Source organism: Mobula hypostoma, chromosome 21 (assembly GCF_963921235.1).
Source record: "Mobula hypostoma chromosome 21, sMobHyp1.1, whole genome shotgun sequence".
In the NCBI taxonomy this organism is placed as follows: Eukaryota; Metazoa; Chordata; class Chondrichthyes; order Myliobatiformes; family Myliobatidae; genus Mobula; species Mobula hypostoma.
Genome location: NC_086117.1, coordinates 53,571,938 through 53,593,924, shown reverse-complemented (window position 1 = coordinate 53,593,924; position 21,987 = coordinate 53,571,938). Strand labels below are relative to the sequence as shown.

General features: G+C 45.7%; 4 non-coding genes across 4 annotated transcripts; all 4 read right to left on the bottom strand.

Annotated features, from left to right (window-relative positions):
• Positions 1–4,357: 4,357 nt before the first annotated feature.
• On the bottom strand, positions 4,358–4,430 carry trnaf-gaa (transfer RNA phenylalanine (anticodon GAA)). The gene has a single exon. It is a non-coding gene; the product is annotated as a tRNA-Phe (tRNA).
• Positions 4,431–5,023: 593 nt separating this feature from the next.
• Positions 5,024–5,096, bottom strand: trnaf-gaa (transfer RNA phenylalanine (anticodon GAA)). The gene has a single exon. It is a non-coding gene; the product is annotated as a tRNA-Phe (tRNA).
• Positions 5,097–6,854: 1,758 nt separating this feature from the next.
• On the bottom strand, positions 6,855–6,927 carry trnaf-gaa (transfer RNA phenylalanine (anticodon GAA)). Its single transcript has one exon. It is a non-coding gene; the product is annotated as a tRNA-Phe (tRNA).
• Positions 6,928–21,636: 14,709 nt separating this feature from the next.
• Positions 21,637–21,709, bottom strand: trnaf-gaa (transfer RNA phenylalanine (anticodon GAA)). Its single transcript has one exon. It is a non-coding gene; the product is annotated as a tRNA-Phe (tRNA).
• Between the last annotated feature and the right edge of the window lie 278 nt (positions 21,710–21,987).

Below are 21,987 nucleotides of genomic sequence, written 5' to 3'. Positions count from 1 at the left end.
AACCTCCCCCCGGCCGCTGAAACAAGCAAAGCCAAGGATTTCGGGGCCTTCTGCTCCAGAGATTCCGGTTACCACACAGTAGCAGAGGCAGCGAAGTGGGCATTTCAAAAGTTTCTCCAGATGTTCCTTCGTACTCTCACGTCTGTCTCCATCAAATCAGAATTGTGCACAGTCCCCTACTTGACAGATAACAGATATTCATCACTGGAGGGGCCGCGCGCTGCCGTCGCACCGCCATCTTCTCCTATACATGCATAAACTCTGCTAACCTGTTTGATTTATCTGGTTTTATGTTACTTTATTACATAGTTATTAATAAAATAGAATTACTTGACAGCAAAACCAGACTCCAAGTGTGTTCCATTCCTGCTGGTTCTTTAACCCGTTACAGGGTACGTAACAGCAACCTGTAAGTTTACGTTCTGGGAATTTTCCACAAGGACTCCTAAGTCCCTCCGCATTATTAGATAATGGTCTGTACTATTGTTTCTGCTTTATATTATTGGCTAGTTTGCCCTCATTTACAATTGTGATATTACCCTTATTTCAGGCCTTTTTCAGCTCCCTGTGCAATCTCAACCCCACATCTTTGCTATTTGGGGGCCTATATATGACTCCCATAATGGTTTTTTTTAACCCTTGCGGTTTGTTATCCACACCCCCAAAGATTCAACATTCTCTGACCCCATGTCACCTCTTTTTAAAGACGTAATTCCATCTCTTACCAGCAGAGCCGCACCACCGTCTATGTCTTCCTTCCTGCCTTTGGTGTTAAGCTCCTAACAAAAACCTTCTTTCAGTCACAACTCAATGATGCCCACAACATTGTACTGACCAATCTCTAACTGCACCATGAGATCATTCACCTTATTCCGAGTGCTAAGTGCGTTCAAATACAACACCTTCAGTCCTGCATCCTACACCCTTTTGAATTTTGTCTCTGTGGTACAATTGAACTCTTTGCTCTGTCTGCATCTGTACCCAATCATTGGCTTGTCCTTCCTTACATTCATGTTACACCCATCATCTACTTGTAAACCTGCTGGCTCATCCTCAGCTCTATCACATTGGTTCCCATTCCCCACCATGTTACTTTAAATCACTCCCAACAGCTCTAGTAAACCTACCCACAAGAATATTGGTCCCCCTCAGATTCAAGTGCAACCTGTCCCTTTTGTATAGGTCACACCTGCCGCAGAAGAGATTAACTATCCAGAAATCTGAATCCCTGCACTCTGCTCCAATTCTTCACCAACACATTTATCTGCCACCTCATTCTATTCCCCTCCTCACTGCCACGTGGCACAGGCAGCAATCCCAAGATTACCCTTGAGTTCCTCACAATGTGCTGGAGGAACTCAGCAGGTCAGTCAGCATCAGTTGAAAAGATTAGTCGACGTTTACTATGGAGTCCAATCCTTATACACCTCCATTCCCCATCAAGAAGGACTCAAAGCCCTCCACTACTTCCTGGATAATAGACCTCACCAGTTCCCCACCACCACTACCCTCCTCTGGTTGGCGGAACTGGTTCTCACACCTAATAACTTCTCTTTTGGCTCTTCCCACTTTCTTCAGACCAAGGGTGTAGCTATAGGAACTCGCATGGGACCCAGCCACGCCTGCCTCTTCGTTGGTTATGTGGAACAGTCTGTGTTCCAAACCTACTCTGGTACTGCTCCCCAACTTTTCCTTTGATACATTGATGACTACATTGGTGCTGCTTCCTGCACCCATGCTGAGCTCGTCAATTTCATTGACTTTACTTCAAACTTCCACCCAGCCCTCAAATTCACTTGGTCTATCTCTGACACTTCTCTCCCCTTTCTCGATGTCTCGGTCTCCATCTCTGGAGACAGACTGTCCACTGACATCTTCTACAAGCCCACTGACTCTCATAACTACCTCGACTATACCTCTTCCCAACCTGCCACATGCAAAAATGCCATTCCCTATTCCCAGTTCCTTCGTCTCCACCGCATCTGCTCCCAGGATGAGACTTTCTGTTCCAGGACATCTCAAATGTCCTCTTTCTTTAAGGATCATGATTTCCCTTCAACGGTGATCAATGATGCCCTCACCCGCATCTCCTCCATTTCCCGCACTTCGGCCCTCATCCCATCTTCCCACCACCACAACAGGGACAGAGTTCCCCTTGTCCTCACCTACCACCCTACCAGCCTCAGGATCCAGCACATTATCCTCCGCAACTTCCGCCACCTTCAACAGGACCCACCACTAAGCACATCTTTTCGTCTCCACTGCTCTCCGCTTTCCAAAGGGATCGGTCCCTCCGCGACTCCCTTGTCCACACGTCCCTTCCCACGGATCTCCCACCCGGCACTTATCCCTGTAAGCGTAAGTGCTATACCTGTCCCTACACCTCCTCTCTTGCCACCATTCAGGGCCCCAAACAGTCCTACCAGGTGAGGCAACACTTCACTTGCAAATCTGTTGGGGTCATCTATTGCATCTGGTGCTCCCAGTGCGGCCTCCTCTACATCGGTGAAACCCGACGCAGATTGGGGGACCGCTTCATTGAGCACCTCCACTCCGTCCGCCACAACAGACAGGATCTCCCGGTAGCCACCCACTTCAACTCTGCTTCCCACTCCCATTCAGATATGTCCATACATGGCCTCCTCTACCGCCATGATGAGGCTAAACTCATGTTGGAGGAGCAACACCTCATATACCGTCTAGGTAGTCTCCAGCCCCTTGGTATGAACATAGAATTCTCCAACTTCCGGTAATTCCCTCCCCCTCCCTTCCTCTAAGCCTATTTCACATCATCTCCCTCATAGTTCTGCCTCCTTCTACTACTTCGCATTGTTCTCCTGCCAATCACCTCCCTGCTTCCCCTCCCCCACCCCTTTGTCTTTCAAATTACTGTTTTTTTCAACTACCAGCATTTTTCAAACCCTCCCCAAAGTTCTTCCTTCAGTCCTGACGAAGGGTTTTGGCCCGAAACGTCGACTATTCTTTTCAACTGATGCTGACTGACCTGCTGAGTTCTTCCAGCACACTGTGAGTGTTCCTTTGACAACAACATCTGCAGATTATTTTGTGTTTACCCTTGAGTTTCTGCTTCTCAGCTTCCTTCCTAACTCCCTCTATTCTGTTTTCAGGACCTCCTCCCTTTTTCTACCTATGTCATTGATACCAATATGTACCACGACCTCTGGCTGCCCACCCTCCCTTGTAGGATATTGTGGAAGTGCTTAGGAACATCACAAACCCTGGCACCTGGGAGGCAAACTGCTATCCGTGTTTCTTTATCAAGGCAACAGAATCGCCTGTCTGTCCCCTGACTATAGAGTCCCCTATTGCTGCTGCCATTCTCTTCAGTTCCCTTTCCTTCTGAGCCACAGGCCCAGGCTCAGTGCCAGAGGCATGGCCACTGTTGCTTCCCCCAGGTAGGTCCCCAACCTTCAGCAGTACTCAAAATGGTGTATTTATTGTTGAAGGGGCCGGCCACAGGGGTGCTCTCCACTATCTGATGTTCTCCCTTCCCTCTCCTGACAGTCACCTGTTTATCTGTCTCCTGTAGCCTTGGGGTGACCACCTCCCTGTAGCTCCTGTCTATCACCACCTCACTTTCCCTAACAAGCCGAAGGTCATCGAGCTGCAGCTCCAGTTCCCAACACAGTCTCTAAGGAGCCGCATCTCGATGCACCTGGTGCAGGTGTGGCCACTGGGGAGGCTGGTAGTCTCACAGAAATCTGACACCCAGAACAGAATACTGGCTCTGTAGACACACCCGCTATTCTCTCCAGATTTAAGTAATAAATAAGAAGTGAACTTGCCTACATACCTTGCTTCTGCCTGTCCCTACCGAAGCCTTAATGAGCCAAAGCCTTACCACTCTGACTCAGACCACTCTGACAATGACCGCTCCACGAGACGGGACCCCTCTTTTATGCAGATTGGATTTTTAAAGCTTTTTGCCCAACTTGAACGGGAACGCTTCTACTGCGTCTGCGCAGTACTCCAGTGACGACTTGCACTGAAAAATCCTTCTGCTTATTGAAACTCTTCGCCTCGTCCCTCACCACTACAGAATATTATTTATTTTATTTTATTGAGAGATAGAGCACAGAACAGGCCTGTCCAGCCCACCCAGCTGTTCCACCCAGAAATCCACCAATTTAACCCGAACCTAATTGTGGTACGGTTTAAAAAATACAATCAACCTACTAACCAGTCTGGCTTAGGACAGAGGGACTGTGTACGTGGGATGGACGTACAAAGTTACTTACGGAGGATGCCACAATTGAACTCCAAACTCTGGTGCCACAAACTGTAATATTGTCACACTAACTGCTATGCTATCGCGGTGACAATAAATAAGTCCCAGTGCCGAAACCCGGGATTGAACCAGGGACCTTTAGATCTTCAGTCTAACGCTCTCCCAACTGAGCTATTTCGGCTGACACAGCTGCAGTATTGTTGTTCTCCACTCTCCTGTACCTCACCATTGCAGCATCTGCAGTACTGTACAGTATTTCCACATGCTTTAAACCTGACCTTTCCTCTATCTGTGGCATTGTACACTCCTCTGTTTTGTACTGTGTTCCACTGCTGTATCTGCGGTATTGTAGTTCTCCTCTCCCTCGACCCTCACCAGTACAGAATATTATTTATTTTATTTTACTGAGAGCTACAGGGCAGAACAGGCCCCTCCAACCCACCAACCTGTGCCGCCCTGTAGCTCTCAGCTGTAATATTATTGTCTCAACAATCAGGTTAGGGTTAAATCGGTGGATTCATGCCACCCAGGAATCCACTGATTTAACTCTAACCCAATCGTGGGATGGTTTAAAATAATCAGTTGAACTACTAACCAGTACATCTTTGGACTGTGGGAGCAAACCACAGCATCCTGGAGAAAAACCCATGTGCACACGGGAAGGACTTTCAAACCTACTTACAGAGGACGTCAGAATTGAACTCTTAAATCAAGTGACCTGCAGTAGTGTTGCACTAACTGCTGTTACCGTGGTGCACAAGAAATATGTCCCAGTGCCGAAACCCGGGATTGAACCAGGGACCTTTAGATCTTCAGTCTAACGCTCTCCCAGCTGAGCTACTTCGGCTGACACACTGCAGTATTGTTCTCCACTCTCGTGTACCTCACCATTGCAGCATCTGCAGTATTGTATGTCTCTTGTACATTGTATCTCACAATTCCAGCATCTGCACTGTTGTATTTCCATGAGCTTTGTAACTCACTGGTCCATCATCTGCAGCATTGTAGCTCTACTGTGATTTAAAAGTCACTATTCTTGTGTATGCAGTATTTTATTTCCTCTCTGCCTTGTACCTCACTGCTCCAGCATCAGTGGTATTGTATTCCCCGTGCTTCGTACCTCATCTTTCCGGACTCTTGCAGTATTGTATTTCTCCTGTGCTCTGAGCCTCAACATTCCAGTAAATGTGGAATTGTTATTTTCCTCTGCACTAACCTCACCATTCCTGTATCTGCAGAATTGCATTCCTTCTGAGCTTTGTAACTCACTGTTGCTGTATCCGCATTATTGGACCTTTCCTGTGCCTTGTACCTCAACATCACTGTATCCGCAGAATTATATTTCTCCTGTGCTTTGTAACTCACCATTGTTTTATCTGCGGTATTGAGGATCCTCAGCATTCCAGCATCTGCAGTGTTTTGCCCCTGCTCAGCTTTATACCTCACCATTGCAGTATCTGCAGTATTGTACCTTTCCTGTGTCTTCGACCATAGAGACGGGAGCAGACGTAGGCCATTCAGCCCATGAAATCTGCTCTGTCATTCCATCATGTCTGATCCTAGATGGCCCACCAACTCCATACACCTGTCTCCTTGCCATATCCTTTGATGCCCTGACCGATCAGGAATCTGTCACCTTCTGGTTTAAACATACCCACAGGCTTGTCCTCCACCACAGTCTGTGGCAGAGCATTCCACAGATTCACTGCTGTGAGGGAACCTGTAAATTTATTCTCTGGGAGTCTTGCACGAGGACTCCTAAGTACCTCCGTACCTTGATGTTTGAACCTTCTCTCCATTTCTCTCCGGTCTGCACTATTGTTCCTCTTTATATTATTGGCTAGTTTGCCCTCATTTATAATTGTGACATTACCCTTATTCCATTCCTTTTTCAGCTCCCTGTGCAATCTTAACCCACATCTTGCCTACTATTTTGGAAGTCTAGATAAGATTCCCATAATGGTTTTTTTCACCCTTGCAGCTTGTTAACCTCACCCGCAAAGATTCAACATTCTCTGACCCTATGTCACCTCTTCCTAAAGATGGAATTCCATCTCTAACCAACAGAGCCACACCACTGCCTATGTCTTCCTGCCTGTCTTTTCAATACAAAGTTTATCCTTTGATGTTAAGCTCCCAACAATAACCTTCTTTCGGCCACAACTAGGTGATGCTCACAACTTCATACTGACCAATCACTAATTGCACCACAAGTTCATCTACCTTTTTCTGAATGCTAAGCCATTGAAATACAACACCCTCAGTCCTGCAATCTTCGCCCTTTTGAATTTTGCCTCTGTGGTACAATTGAACTCTTTGCTCTGTCTGCATTTGTACTCAGTCACTGACTTGTCCTTCCTTACATTCATGTTACACCCATCATCTACTTGTAAACCTGCTGGCTCATCCTCAGCTCTATCGTACTGGTTCCCATTCCCCACCATATTAGTTTAAACCACTCCCAACAGCTCTAGTGAAACTGACCACAAGAATACTGGTCCCCCTCGGTCCACCTTTTGTGCTGGTCACACCTGCCGCAGAAGAGGTCCCAATGATCCAGAAATCTGACTGCTATGCTATCACGGTGCCAATAAATAAGTCCCAGTGCCGAAACCCGGGATTGAACCAGGGACCTTTAGATCTTCAGTCTAACGCTCTCCCAACTGAGCTATTTTGGCTGATATATCTGCATATTTTTGGTTCACCTCTGTCTTGTACCTCACCATTCCTGTACCTGCGGTATTGTATTTCCCTCTGCATGGTATCTCACCATTCCAGCATCTGCAGTATTGTAGTTCCTTAAACCTCATCCTTCCAGTATCTCAGAATCAGAATTATTATCACCGGCACCTGTCCTGAAATTTGTTAACTTAGCAGCAGCATTTCAATGCAATACATAATATAGAAGAAAGAAAATAAAATAATAATAACAAATAAGTAAATCAATTTACAGTATTACATATATTGCATAGATTAAAATCATGCAAAAAACAGAAATAATGCACATTAAAAAAAGTGAGTTAGTGTTCACGGGTTCAGTGTCCATTTAGGAAACGAATGGCAGAGGGGAAGAAGCTGTTCCTGAATCACTGAGTGTGTGCCTTCAGGCTTCTGTACCTCCTACCTGATGGTAACAGTAAGAAAAGGGCCTGCCCTGGGTGCTGGAGGGCCTTAATAATGGACGCTGCCTTTCTGAGACACCACTCCCTAAAGATGCCCTTGGTACTTTGTAGGTTTGTATCCAAGATGGAGATGACTAGATTTACAACCCTCTGCAGCTTCTTTCGGTCCTGTGCAGTAGCCCCTCCATACCAGACAGTGATGCAGCCTGTCAGAATGCTCTCCACGCTACATCTATAGAAGTTTTTGAGTATATTTGTTGACATACCAAATCTCTTCAAATTCCTAATGAAGTATAGTCACTGTCTTGCCTTCTTTATAACTGCATTGATAATGTTGGGACCAGGTTAGGTCCTCAGATATCTTGACACCCAGGAACTTGAAACTGCTCACTCTCTCCACTTCTGATCCCTCTGAGGACTGGTATGTGTTCCTTCATCTTACTTTTCCTGAAGTCCACTGTTACGTATCCCGTAAATAGGTTGCCAAACCACCAGAAATGGACCACTTAGTTGGAGTCTGGTTTAACAGAAGCTAATAAAGTTTTATTAAAGAAATAAGTAACACAGTACTCTAATCGTAAGGATACAAATGCAACAGGTTAGCAATGATAAAACACACGTACACAGAACTAGGGTAATAGGAATAAACCAAGCTCTATCGCAGTCTAGGGGTAAAATGACCAGTCTCAAGTGACGCAGAGTTCAGTTCAGCTTAGTACAGTTCGCAGTTATCGCTGTTGTGCCGTTGGAGAGAGAGAGAGAATGCAAATTTTGATTCAAACAGACCTTTGATGTTCTTCGCAGTTAGCTTTCAGGCGAACTCTTTTATGTCTTCTGTGGTCACCGACTGTGACCCCCTCCGTTCTGGATACGACCGTTCTTCCGCGGTGAACCCGGCACCCAGGCAAGGGCGGACACACACAGCAGGTTTCCGCTGATCATACCTTTTCACCCTGTGCGTCTATGGTCGGTTCCCGCAACCAGACCTCCAAACTCCCAACAACTTGTGGGGGCACACCGCTCTTCCAGGGTCTCATTATCTCGTGATCTCGTGGTGTGTGTCATGCCTTGGCAAACCTGTTCTTTTTATCCCCCTGCTGGGGTATCGCCTGTCCATCAAACTTCAAACAGTTCAGGTTCAAAGCAACCGGTCTGTCAATATTCTGAAGTTTGTTTCTTTCTCGTTAATCTCTCTCTTCTCTCTTGTTAGCATTTTGAATGTTTCTCCATTGTCTCTCTTATCTCTCTCATCAGCATCAATCTTCTGATAACTTGGTTTGTCGTCACACTACAATCAGCTCTTTTGTCTTACTGACATTGAGTGCAAGGTTGTTACTATGACACCACTCCACTAGTTGGCATATCTCGCTCCTGTACACCCTCTCGTCTCCATCTGAGATTCTACCAACAATGGTTATATCGTCGGCAAATTTATAGATGGCATTTCAGCTATGCCTAGCCACACAGTCATGGGTGTAGAGAGAGTAGAGCAGTGGGCTAAGCACACACCCCTGAGGTGCACCAGTGTTGATCGTCAGTGAGGAGGAAATATTATCACCAATCTGCACAGATTGTGGTCTTCTGGTTTGGAAGTCGAAGATCCAATTGCAGAGCGAGGTACAGAGGTCCATGTCCTGTAACTTCTCAATCAGGATTGTGGGAATGATGGTATTAATTGCTGAGCATTGTCACATGTACATCAAAATAGCGAAACATACAGTGAAATGCATCGTTTGCATCCAGTCTAATCAGCGAGGATTGTGCTGGATAGCCCACAAGTGTTGCTACATTAAATGCTGAGCTATAGTCAATAAACAGCATCCTGACATCAGTGTTTGTATTGTCCAGGTGGTCTGAGGTCGTGTGAAGAGCCATTGAGATTGCATCTGCATTAACCCATTGTGGCGATAGGCAAATTGCAGTGGGTCCAGGTCCTTGCTGAGGCAGGAGTTCAGTCTAGTCATGACCAACCTCTCAAAGCATTTCATAACTCTGGATGTGAGTGCTACTGGGCGAAAGTCATTAAGGCAGCTCACATTCTGCAGTATTGTATTTCCCTCTGCATGGTCTCACCATTCCAGCATCTGCAGTATTGTAGTTCTTTAAACATCACTCTTCCAGTATCTCTGGCATTCTTTCCCTATGTTTTGTCCCTCACAGTTCCTGCATCTGCAGTATTGTATATCCTTGGCTTTGTAACTCACCGTTCCTGTATCTGTGCAATTGCGTTTCTCCTTTACCTCACTGTTCCTGTATCTGCAATATTGTATTACTCCTGTGCTTTATGATTCACCGTTGCTGCATGTGCAGTATTGTATTATTCCTGTTCTTTGTAACTCACCGTTGTATTACTCCTGGGCCTTGTACCTCACCATTGCTGTATCTGCAGTATTTTGATTTTCTCTCACTTATCCCTCACCATTACAGAATATTATTTATTTTATTGTATTGAGAGATAGAGCCCACCCAAGAACCCTCTGATTTAACCCTAAGTTATTTGTGGTACAGTTTAAAATAACCAAATAACCTCTTATCATTTGGACTGTGGGAGTAAACTGGGGCACCCGGAGGAAACTCATGTGCACATGGGAAGTACTAACAAACCTGCCTACAGAGGATGCTGGAATTGAACTCTTTAGTTCCAACACACCGAGCTGTAATAGAGATGAACCAACCACTACGCTACCGCGGTGACAATAAAGGAGATCTTCAGTCTAACGCTCTCCCAACTGAGCTATTTCGGCTGACACAGCTGCAGTATTGTTGTTCTCCACTCTCGTGTACCTCACCATTGCAGCATCTGCAGTATTGTATTTCCGCGTGCTTTAAACCTGACCTTTCCTCTATCTGTGGTATTGTACACTCCTCTGTTTTGTACTGTGTTCCATTGCTGTATCTGCGGTATTATAGTTCTCCTCTCCCTCGACCCTCACCAGTACAGAATATTATTTATTTTATTTTACTGAGAGCTACAGGGCAGAACAGGCCCCTCCGACCCACCAACCTGTGCCACCCTGTAGCTCTCAGCTGTAATATTATTGTCTCAACAATCAGGTTAGGGTTAAATCGGTGGATTCATGCTGCCCAGGAATCCACTGATTTAACTCTAACCCAGTCGTGGGATGGTTTAAAATAATCAGTTAAACTACTAACCACCTGGACTGTGGGAGCAAACTGCAGCACCCCGGAAGAAACCCATGTGCACCCGGGAAGGACTTTCAAACCTACTTACAGAGGACATCAGAATTGAACTCCAAAATCAAATGAGCTGCAACAGTGTTGCACTAACTGCTGTTACCATGGTGCCCATTAAATGCTGTATTGTTGTTCTCCGCTGTTCTTTATCTCACTGTTCCATCATCTGCAGTATTGTATTTCCCTGTGCTTTCTACCTCCAACATTCCGCTATCTGCGGTATTGTATACTCATCTGTCTTGTACCTCACCATTGAACTTTCTGCAGTGTTTTGCTCCCTCTCTGCCTTGTACCTCACCGTTGCGGCATCTGCAGCATTGTATGCCGCTCTGCCTTGTACCTCACTATTCCAGCATCTGCAGAACTGTAGTTCTTTGTACCTCACCGTTCTGGTACCTGCAGAACTGTGATTTTCCTCAGCCTTATACCTCATGGTTGCTGTATCTGCAGTATTGTACCTTTTCTGTGCCTTAGAGATGGGAGCAGAATGAGGCCATTCATCCCTTCGTGTCTGCTCTGTCATAGCATGGCTGATCCTGGATCACCTTCAACTCCATACACCTGCCATATCCTTTGATGATCTGAAAGATCAGGAATCTATCAACTTCTGCTTAAACATACCCACAGACTTGTCCTCCGCCACAGTCTGTGGCAGAGCATTCCACAGATTCACTGCTGTGTGGCAACCTGTAAATTTACTTTCTGGGAATCTTGCACAGGGACTCCTATGTACCTCTGATGTTTGAACCTTCTCTCCATTTAGATAATAGTCTGCAATGTTGTTCCTGCTTTATATTATTGGCTAATTTTCCCTCATTTCATAGTCATAGTCATACTTTATTGATCCCGGGGGAAATTGGTTTTCATTACAGTTGCACCATAAATAATAAATAGTAATAGAACCATAAATAGTTAAATAGTCATATCTAAATTACTATGCCAGTAAATTATGAAATAAGTCCAGGACCAGCCTATCGGCTCAGGGTGTCTGACCCTCCAAGGGAGGAGTCGTAAAGTTTGATGGCCACAGGCAGGAATGACTTCCTATGATGCTCTGTGCTGCATCTCGGTGGAATGAGTCTCTGGCTGAATGTACTCCTGTGCCCACCCAGTACAATGTATAGTGAATGGGAGACATTGTCCAAGATGGCATGCAACTTGGACAGCATCCTCTTTTCAGACACCACCGTCAGAGAGTCCAGTTCCATCCCTACAACATCACTGGCCTTACGAATGAGTTTGTTGATTCTGTTGGTGTCTGCTACCCTCAGCCTGCTGCCCCAGCACACAACAGCAAACATGATCACACTGGCCACCACAGACTCGTAGAACATCTTCAGCATCGTCCGGCAGATGTTAAAGGACCTCAGTCTCCTCAGGAAATAGAGATGGCTCTGACCCTTCTTGTAGAAAGCCTCAGTGTTCTTTGACCAGTCCAGTTTATTGTCAATTCGTATCCCCAGGTATTTGTAATCCTCCACCATGTCCACACTGACCCCCTGGCCGGAAACAGGGGTCACCGGTACCTTAGCTCTCCTCAGGTCTACCACTAGCTCCCTAGTCTTTTTCACATTAAGCTGCAGATAATTCTGCTCACACCATGTGACAAAGTTTCCTACCGTAGCCCTGTACTCAACCTCATCTCCCTTGCTGATGCATCCAACTATGGCAGAGTCATCCGAAAACTTCTGAAGATGAAAAGACTCTGTGCAGTAGTTGAAGTCCAAGGTGTAAATGGTGAAGAGAAAGGGAGACAAGACAGTCCCCTGTGGAGCCCCAGTGCTGCTGATCACTCTGTCGGACACACAGTGTTGCAAGCACATGTACTGTGGTCTATTTACAATTGAGACATTACACTTATTACATGCCTTTTTCAGCTCCCTGTGCAATCTCAACCCCACACCTTGGCTACTACTTGGAGGCCTACATACGATTCCCATAATGTTTTTTCACCCTTGCAGTTTGTTAACCCCACGCACGAAGATTCAACATTCTCTGACCCTATGTCATCTCTTTCTAAAGATGTAATTCCATCTCCTACCAACAGAGCCACACCACTGCCTATGCCTTCCTGCCTGTCCTTTCGATACAAAGTTTATCCTTTGATGTTAAGTTCCCAACAATAACTTTCTTTCAGCCACAACATCATACCGACCAATCTCTAATTGCACCACGAGGTCATCCACCTTATTCCGAATGTTAAGTGCATTTAAATACAACACTTTCAGTCCTGCATTCTACACCCTTTTGAATTTTGTCTCTGTGGTACAATTGAACTCTTTGCATGGTCTGCATTTGTACCCAATCATTGGCTTGTCCTTCCTTACATTCATGTTACACCCATCATCTACCTGTAAACCTGCTGTCTCATCCTCAGGTCTATCATACCAGTTCCCATTCCCCACCATATTAGTTTAAACCACTCCCAACAGCTCTAGTAAACCTGCCCGCAAGAATATTGGACCCCTCGGATTCAAGTGCGACCCATCCCTTCTGTGCAGGTCACACCTGCCGCAGAAGAGGTCCCAATTATCCAGAAATCTGAATCCCTGCCTCCTATTCCAATTCTTCAAACACTCATTTCTCTGCCACCTCATTCTATTCCTGTCCTCACTGTCGGGTGGCACAGGCAGCAATCCCGAGATTACTATCCTTAAGGTTCTGCTTCTCAGCTTCCTTCCTAACTCCCTGTATTCTGTTTTCAGGACCTCCTCCCTTTTTCTACCCATGTCATTGGTATCAATATGTACCACGACCTCTGGCTGCTCACCTTCCCACTTCAGGATATTGTGGACTTGCTCAGAAACATCTCAAACCCTGGCACCTGGGAGGCAAACTACCATTCGTATTTCTTTGTTGCATCCACAAAGTCAACTATAGAGTCCCCTATCACTGCTGCCATCCTTGTCAGTTTCCTACTCTCCTGAGCCACAGGGCCAGACTCAGTGCCAGAGGCATGGATGCTGTTGCTTCCCCCAGGTAGGTTCCCCCCCCACAACAGTGCTCAGAATGGGGTATTTATTGTTGAAGGGGCCGGTCACAGGGGTGCTCTCCACTATATTATGTTCTCCCTTCCCTCTCATGACAGTCATCCATTTATCGGTCTTCTGTAGCCTTGGGGTGACTACCTCCCTGTAGCTCCTGTCTGTCACTGCCTCACTTTCCCTAACAAGCTGAAGGTCATCGAGCTGCAGCTCCAGTTCCCTAACACAGTCTCTAAGGAGCTGCATCTCGATTCACCAGGTGCAGATGTGGCCACTGGGGAGGCTGGTAGTCTCCTGGAAATCCCACATCTGACACCCAGAACAGAACACTGGCCCTGTAGACACACCCGCTATTCTCTCCAGATTTAAGTAATAAATCAGGAGTGAGATTACCTACATACCTTGCTTCTGCCTGTTCTTGTTGAAGCCCTGTTGAGCCAAAGCCTTACCACTCTGATGATGACCGCTCCATTAGAGGGGACCCCTCTTTTACGCAGACTGAGTTTTTAAAGTTTTTTGCCTGACTTGAATGGGAACGCTTCTACTGTGTCTGCGCAGTACTCCAATCAACGACTCGCGCTGAGAAAGCCTCCTGCTGATTAAAGCTCTTTGCTCCGTCCCTCACCATTACAGAATATTATTTATTTTATTTTATTGAGAGATAGAGCACAGAACAGGTCTGTCCGGCCCACCCAGCTGTTCCACCCAGGAATCCACTGATTTAACCCTAACCTAATTGTGGTATGGTTTAAAAAGTACAATTAACCTACTAACCAGTCTGGCTTTGGACAGAGGGACTGTGTACAAGGGAAGGACATTACTTACAGAGGATGCCACAACTGAATTCCAAACTCTGACTCTACAAGCTGTAACAGTGTCACACTAACTGCTATGCCATCGCGGTGACAATAAATAAGTCCCAGTGTCGAAACCCGGGATTGAACCAGGGACCTTTAGATCTTCAGTCTAACACTCTCCCAACTGAGCTATTCCAGCTGACATATCTACAGTATCATTATTCTCCATTGTTCTTTATCTCACTGTTGCAGCATCTGCAGTATTGTATTTCCCTGTGCTTTGTATCTCACCGTTCCATCATCTGCAGTATTGTATTTCCCCTGTGCTTTGTACCTCACCGTTCCATCATCTACAGTATTGTTTACTCACCTGTCTTGTACCTTACCATTGAACTAACTGCAATACTTTGCTCCTCCTCTGCTTAGTACCTCACCGTTGCGGTATCTGCAGCATTGTATGCTCCTTTGCCTTGTACCTCACTATTCCAGCATCTGTAGTATTTTAGTTCTCCCCTGCGTAAAACCTCATCCTTCCATTATCTAGGACATTGTACTTCCCTGTGCTTTGTGCCTCACCGTTCCTGTATCTGCAGAACTGTGGTTCTCCTCAGCCTTATACGTCATCGTTGCTGTATCTGCAGTATTGTACCTTTCCTATACCTGATACCATAAGAGATGGGAGCAGAATTAGGCCATTCAGCCCCTCAAGTCTGTTCTGTGATTCTATGTCTGATCTTGGATCCCCCACAACTCCATGCACCTGCCTTCTTGCCATATCTTTTGATGCCCTGACCGATCAGGGACCTATCAACTTCTGGTTTAAACATACCCACGGGCTTATCCTCAACCACAGTCTGTGGCAGAGCATTCCACACATTCACTGCTCTCTGGCAACCTGTAAATTTACCTTCTGGGAATCTTGCACGAAGAATCCCAAGTACCTCTGTACCTCTGATGTTAGAACCTCCTTTCCATTTAGATAATAGTCCACACTTTTGCTCCTTTTACCAAAATACATTTTCGTACATTTTCTAACGTTATATTCCATCTGTCATGTTTTTGCTCGTTCTTCCAATTTGTCTAAGTCCTGCTGCAGTCGCCTTGATTCCTCAGCTCTACCTACCCTTCCACCTAACTTTGTATCATAGAAACACAGAAAATGTACAGCACAATACAGGCCCTTCAGCCCACAAAGCTGTGCCGGACATGTTCCTACTTTAGAACTACCTAGGCTTTACCCATAGCCCTCTATTTTTGTAAGCTCCATGTAGCCATCCAGGAGTCTCTTAAAAGACCCTATTGTTTCCGCCTCCACTACCACCGCCGGCAGCCCATTCCACACACTCACCACTCTCTGCGTAAAAAACTTACCCCTGACATCTCCCCTGTATCTACTTCCAAGCACCTTAAGACTATGCCCTCTTGTGCTAGCCATTTCAGCCCTGGGGAAAAGCCTCTGACTATCCACATGATCAATGCCTCTCATTATCTTATACACCTCTATCAGGTCACCTCTCATCCTCCGTCGTTCCAAGGAGAAAAGGCCAAGTTCATTCACGAAGGGTCTCGGCCTGAAACGTCGACTGTACCTCTTCCTAGAGATGCTGCCTGGCCTGCTGCGTTCACCAGCAACTTTGATGTGTGTTGCTTGAATTTCCAGCATCTGCAGTATTCCTGTTGTTTGCCAAGTTCATTCAACCTATTCTCATAAGGCATGCTCCCCAATCCAAGCAACATCCTTGTAAATTTCCTCTGCACCCTTTCTATGGTTTCCACATCCTTCACATAGTGAGGCGACCAGAACTGAGCACAGTACTCCAAGTGGGGTCTGACCAGGTCCTATATAGCTGTAACATTACCTCTTGACTCTTAAACTCAACTCCACGGTTGATGAAGGCCAATACATCGTATGCCTTCTTAACCACAGAGTCAACCTGTGCAGCAGCTTTGAATGTCCTATGGACTCGGACCCCAAGATCCCTCTGATCCTCCACACTACCGAGAGACTTACCATTAATACTATATTCTGCCATCATATTTGACCTATCAAAATGAACCACCTCACACTTATCCGGGTTGAACTCCATCTGCCACTTCTCAGACCAGTTTTGCATCTTATCAATGTCCCATTGTAACCTCTGACAGCTCTCCACACTATCCACAACACCCCGAACCTTTGTGTCATCAGCAAATTTACTAACCCATCCCTCCACTTCCTCATCCAGGTCATTTATAAAAATCACAAAGAGCAGGGGGTCCCAGAACAGATCCCTGAGGCACACCACTGGTCACCGACCTCCGTGCAGAATATGACCTGTCTATTCTTTGCCATTCTTTGCCTTCTGTGCCTTCTGTACCTTCTGTGGGCAAGCCAGTTCTCGATCCTCAAAGCAATGTCCCCTTGGATCCCATGCCTCCTTACTTTCTCAATAAGCCTTGCAAGGAGTACCTTATCAAATGCCTTGCTGAAATCCATATACACTACATCTATGGCTGTACTTTCATTAATGTGCTTAGTCACATCCTCAAAAAATTCAATCAGGCTCATAAGGCACGACCTGCTTTTGACAAAGCCATGCTGACTATTCCTAATCATATTATGCCTCTCCAAATGTTCATAAATCCTGCCTTTCAGGATCTTCTCCATCAACTTACCAACCCCTGAAGTAAGACTCACTGGCCTATAATTTCCTGGGCTGTCTCTACTCCCTTTCTTGAATAATGGAACAACATCTGCAACCCTCCAGTCCTCCAGAACCTCTCCAGTCCTCATTGATGATGCAAAAATCATTACTAGAGGCTCAGCAATCTTCTCCCTCGCTTCGCACAGTAGCCTGGGGTACATCCCGTCCGGTCCCAGTGACTTATCCAACTTGATGCTTTCCAAAAGCTCCAGCACATCTTCTTTCTTAACATCTATATGCTCAAGCTTTTCAGTCCGCTGTAAGTCATCCCTACAATCGCCAAGTTCCTTTTCCGTAGTGAAACCTGAAGCAAATTATTCATTTAGTACTCCACTATTTCCTCCAGTTCCATACACACTTTTCCATTGTCACACTTGATTGGTCCTATTCTTTCACGTCTTATCCTCTTGCTCTTCACATACTTGTAGAATGGCTTGGGGTTTTCCTTAATCCTGTCCGCCAAGGCCTTCTCATGGCCCCTTCTGGCTCTCCTAATTTCATTCTTAAACTCCTTCTTGCTAGTCTTATAATCTTCTAGATTCCTCTCATTACCTAGTTTTTTGAACCTTTCGTAAGCTCTTTTTTTCTTCTAGACTAGATTTACAACAGCCTTTGTACACCACGGTTCCTGTACCCTACGATCCTTTCCCTGTCTCATTGGAACATACCTATGCAGAACTCCACACAAATATCCTCTGAACATTTGCCACATTTCTTCCATACATTTCCCTGAGAACATCTGTTTCCAGTTTATGCTTCCACATTCCTGCCTGATAGCCTCATATTACCCCTTACTCCAATTAAATGTTTCCCTAACTTGTCTGTTCCTATCCCTCTCCAATGCTATGGTAAAGGAGATAGAATTGTGATCACTATCTCCAAAATGCTCTCCCACTGAGAGACCTGATACCTGACCAGGTTCATTTCCCAATACCAGATCAAGTACAGCCTCTCCTCTTGTAGGCTTATCTACATATTGTGTCAAGAAACCTTCCTGAACGCACCTAACAAACTTTACCCCATCTAAACCCCTCACTCTAGGGAGATCCCAATCAATATTTGGGAAATTAAATTCTCCCACCACAACAACCCTGTTATTATTACTCTTTTCCAGAATCTGTCTCCCTATCTGCTCCTCGATGCCCCTGTTACTATTGGGTGGTTTATAAAAAGCACCCAGTAGAGTTATTGACCCCTTCTTATTCCTAACTTCCACCCACAGAGACCCCGTAGACAACCCCTCCATGACTTCCTCCTTTTCTGCACCTGTGACACTATCTCTGATCAACAGTGCCACGTCCCCACCTCTTTTGCCTCCCTTCCTGTCCTTTCTGAAACATCTAAAGCCTGGCACTTGAAGTAGCCATTCCTGTGTCTGAGCTATCCAAGCCTCTGTAATGGACACCACATCATAGCTCCAAGTGCTGATCCACACTCTAATCTCATCCTCTTTATTCATGATACTCCTCGCATTAAACTAGACACATCTCAAACCATCGGACTGAGCGCGTCCCTTCTCTATCACCTGCCTATCCTCCCTCTCGCACAATCATACACAAACTTGGCCATAAAGTCATTGATTCGCTTATCTAAATCATTGACAAACAATGTGAAAAGGAGCACTCCCAGTACTGACCTCTGAGGGACACCACTAGTCACTGGCAGCCTACCAGAAAAGGCCCCCTTTATTCCCACTCACTGCCTCCTACCTGTCAGCCATTCCTTTATCCATGCCAGTATCTTTCCTGTAACACCATAAGACTTTATCTTGTTAAGCAGCCTCATGTGTGGCACCTTATCAAATGCCTTCCGAAAATCCAGTTAAATGACATCCACTGTCTCTCCTTTGTCCTCCCTGCTTGTTACTTCCTCCAAGAACTCTAACAGATTTGTCAGGCAAGATTTCCCTTTACAGAAACCATTCTAACTTTGACTTATTTTATCATTAGTCTCCAAGTTCCCTGAAACTTCATCCTTAATAATGGACTCCAACACTTTCGAGATTAGACTACTCACCGATAGTTTTCTTTTTTTTTTGCCTTCCTCTCTTCTTAAAGAGTGTAGTGTCTTTTGTGATCTTCTAATCCTCTGGGACCATTGCAGAATCAAGTGATTCTTGAAAGATCATGACCAATGCAACCGTCATCTCTGCAGTAACCTCTCTCAGGACTCTGAGAAATAGTCCATCTGGTTCAGGTGACTTATCCACCCTAAGACCTTGGAGTCTGCCTTGCACGTTTTCCTTTGTAATAGCAATTGCACTCACTCCTGCTCCCTGACACTCACGGATCTCTGGCACACTGCTAATGTCTTCCACAGAGAAGACTGATGCAAAGTACCCATTGTTCATTTGCTATTTCTTTGTCCCCCATTACTACCTCACTAGCATCACTTTCCAGTTGTCCAATATCAACTCTCACCTCCTCTTTACTCTTTATATAACTGTAAATATTTTAGTATCCTGCTTTAAATTATTGGCTAGTTTTCCCTCATATTTACAATCGTGACATTACCCTTATTATATGCCTTATTCAGCTCCCTGTGCAATCTCAACCCCACATCTTGCCTACTATTTGGAGACCAATACATGATTCCCAAAATGCTTCCTTTACCCTTGCAGTTTCTTAACTCCACCCACAAAGATTCAACATTCTCTGACCCCATGTCACATGGTTCTAAAGATGTAATTCCACCTCTTACCAACACAGCCACACCACCGTCTATGTCTCCCTGCCTGTTGTTTCAATACGAAGTATATCCTTTGATGTTCAGCTCCCAACAATGACCTTTTTTCAGTCACGACTCAGTGACGCCCACAGCTTCATACTGACCAATCTCTAATTGTGCCACAAGTTTGTCCACCTTATTCTGAATGCCACACACATTTAAATACAGCACCTTTAATCCTATATTCTTCAGCCTTTTGAACTTCGTCTCTGTGGTACAATTGAACTCTTTGCTCTGTCTGCATTTGTACTCAGTCACTGGCTTGTCCTTCCTTACATTCATGTTACATCCATCATCTACTTGTAAACCTGCTGGCTCATCCTCAGCTCTATCACACTGGTTCCCATTCCCCACCATATTAGTTTAAACCTCTCCCAACAGCTCTAGTAAACCTGCCGACAAGAATATTGGTCCCCCTCGGATTCAAGTGTGACCCGTTCCTTTTGTACAGGTCACACCTGCCCCAGAAGAGATTAATTATCCAGAAATCTGAATCCCTGCACTCTGCTCCAATTCTTCACCCACACATTTATCTGCCACCTCATTCTATTCCTGTCCTCACTGTCGCGTGGCACAGACAGCAATCCCAAGATTACTACCCTTGATGTCCTGCTTCTCAGCTTCCTTCCTAACTCCCTGTATTCTGTTTTCAGGACCTCCTCCCTTTTTCTACCCATGTCATTGGTATCAACACGTACCACGACCTCTGGCTGCTCACCCTCCCATTTCAGGATATTGTGGGATCGTTTAGAAACATCGCGGACCCTGGCACCTGGGAGGCAAACTGACATTCATGTTTCTTTTTTACATCCACGGACTCACCTGTCTGTCCCCCTAACTATAGAGTCCCCTATTACTGCTGCCATCCTTGTCAGTTCCCTGCCCTCCTGAGCCACAGGGCCAGACTCAGTGCCAGGGGCACGGCAGCTGTTGCTTCGCCCAAGAAGGTCATCCCTCCCCAACAGTACTTATTGTTGAAGGGGCCGGCCACAGGGGTGCTCTCTACAATCTGATGTTCTCCCTTCCCTCTCCTGACAGTTACACATTTATCTGTCTCCTGTAGCCTTGGGCTGACTACCTCCCTGTAGCTCCTGTCTATCACTGCCTCACTTTCCCTTACAAGGTGAAGGTCATCGAGCTGCAGCTCCAGTTCCCTAACACAGTCTCTAAGGAGCCGCATCTCGATGCTCCTGGTGCAGATGTGACTATTGGGGAGGCTGGGAGTCTCGTGGAAATCCCACATCTGACACCCAGAACAGAACATTTGCCCTGTAGACATGCCACCATTTTGTCCCGTTTTAAATAATAGATCAGGAGTGAGATTACCTACATACCTTGCTTCTGCCTGTTCTTGCTGAAGCCCTGTTGAGCCAAAGCCTTACCACTCTGACTCAGACCACTCTGATGATGACCGCTCCACTAGACGGGACCCCTCTTTTATGCAGACTGGGTTTTTAAAGCTTTTTGCCGGATCTGAACAGGAGTGCTTTTACTGCCTCTGCGCAGTACTACAATCAATGACTCCCAGTGGAAAAATCTCCTGCTTATTAAAGCTCTTCGCCTCGTCCCTCACCATTACAGAATATTATTTATTTTATTTTATTGAAAGATAGAGCACAGAACAGGCCTGTCCAGCCCACCCAGCTGTTCCAACCAGGAATCCACCAATTTAACCCGAACCTAATTGTGGTACAGTTTAAAAAGTACAATTAACCTACTAACCAGTCTGGCTTTGGACAGAGGGACTGTGTACATGGGAAGGACGTGCAAACTTAGTTACAGAGGGTGCCACAGTTGAACTCCAAACTCTGGTGCCACAAGCTGTGATAGTGTCAGACTAACTGCTATGCTATCACGGTGACAATAAATAAGTCCCAGTGCCGAAACCCGGGATTGAACCAGGGACCTTTAGATCTTCAGTCTAACGCTCTCCCAACTGAGCTATTTCGGCTGACATATCTGCATTTTGTGGTTCACCTCTGCCTTGTACCTTACTATTCCTGTATCTGCGGTATTTTATTTCCCTCTGCATGGAATCACCATTCCAGCATCTGCAGTATTGTAGTTCTTTAAACATCACCCTCCCAGTATCTCTGGCATTCTTTCCCTATGTTTCGTCCCTCACCGTTCCTGCATCTACAGTATTGTATATCCTTGGCTTTGTAACTCACCATTCCCGCATCTGTGGAATTGTGGTTCTCCTCTGCCTTGTACCTCACCGTTGCTGTA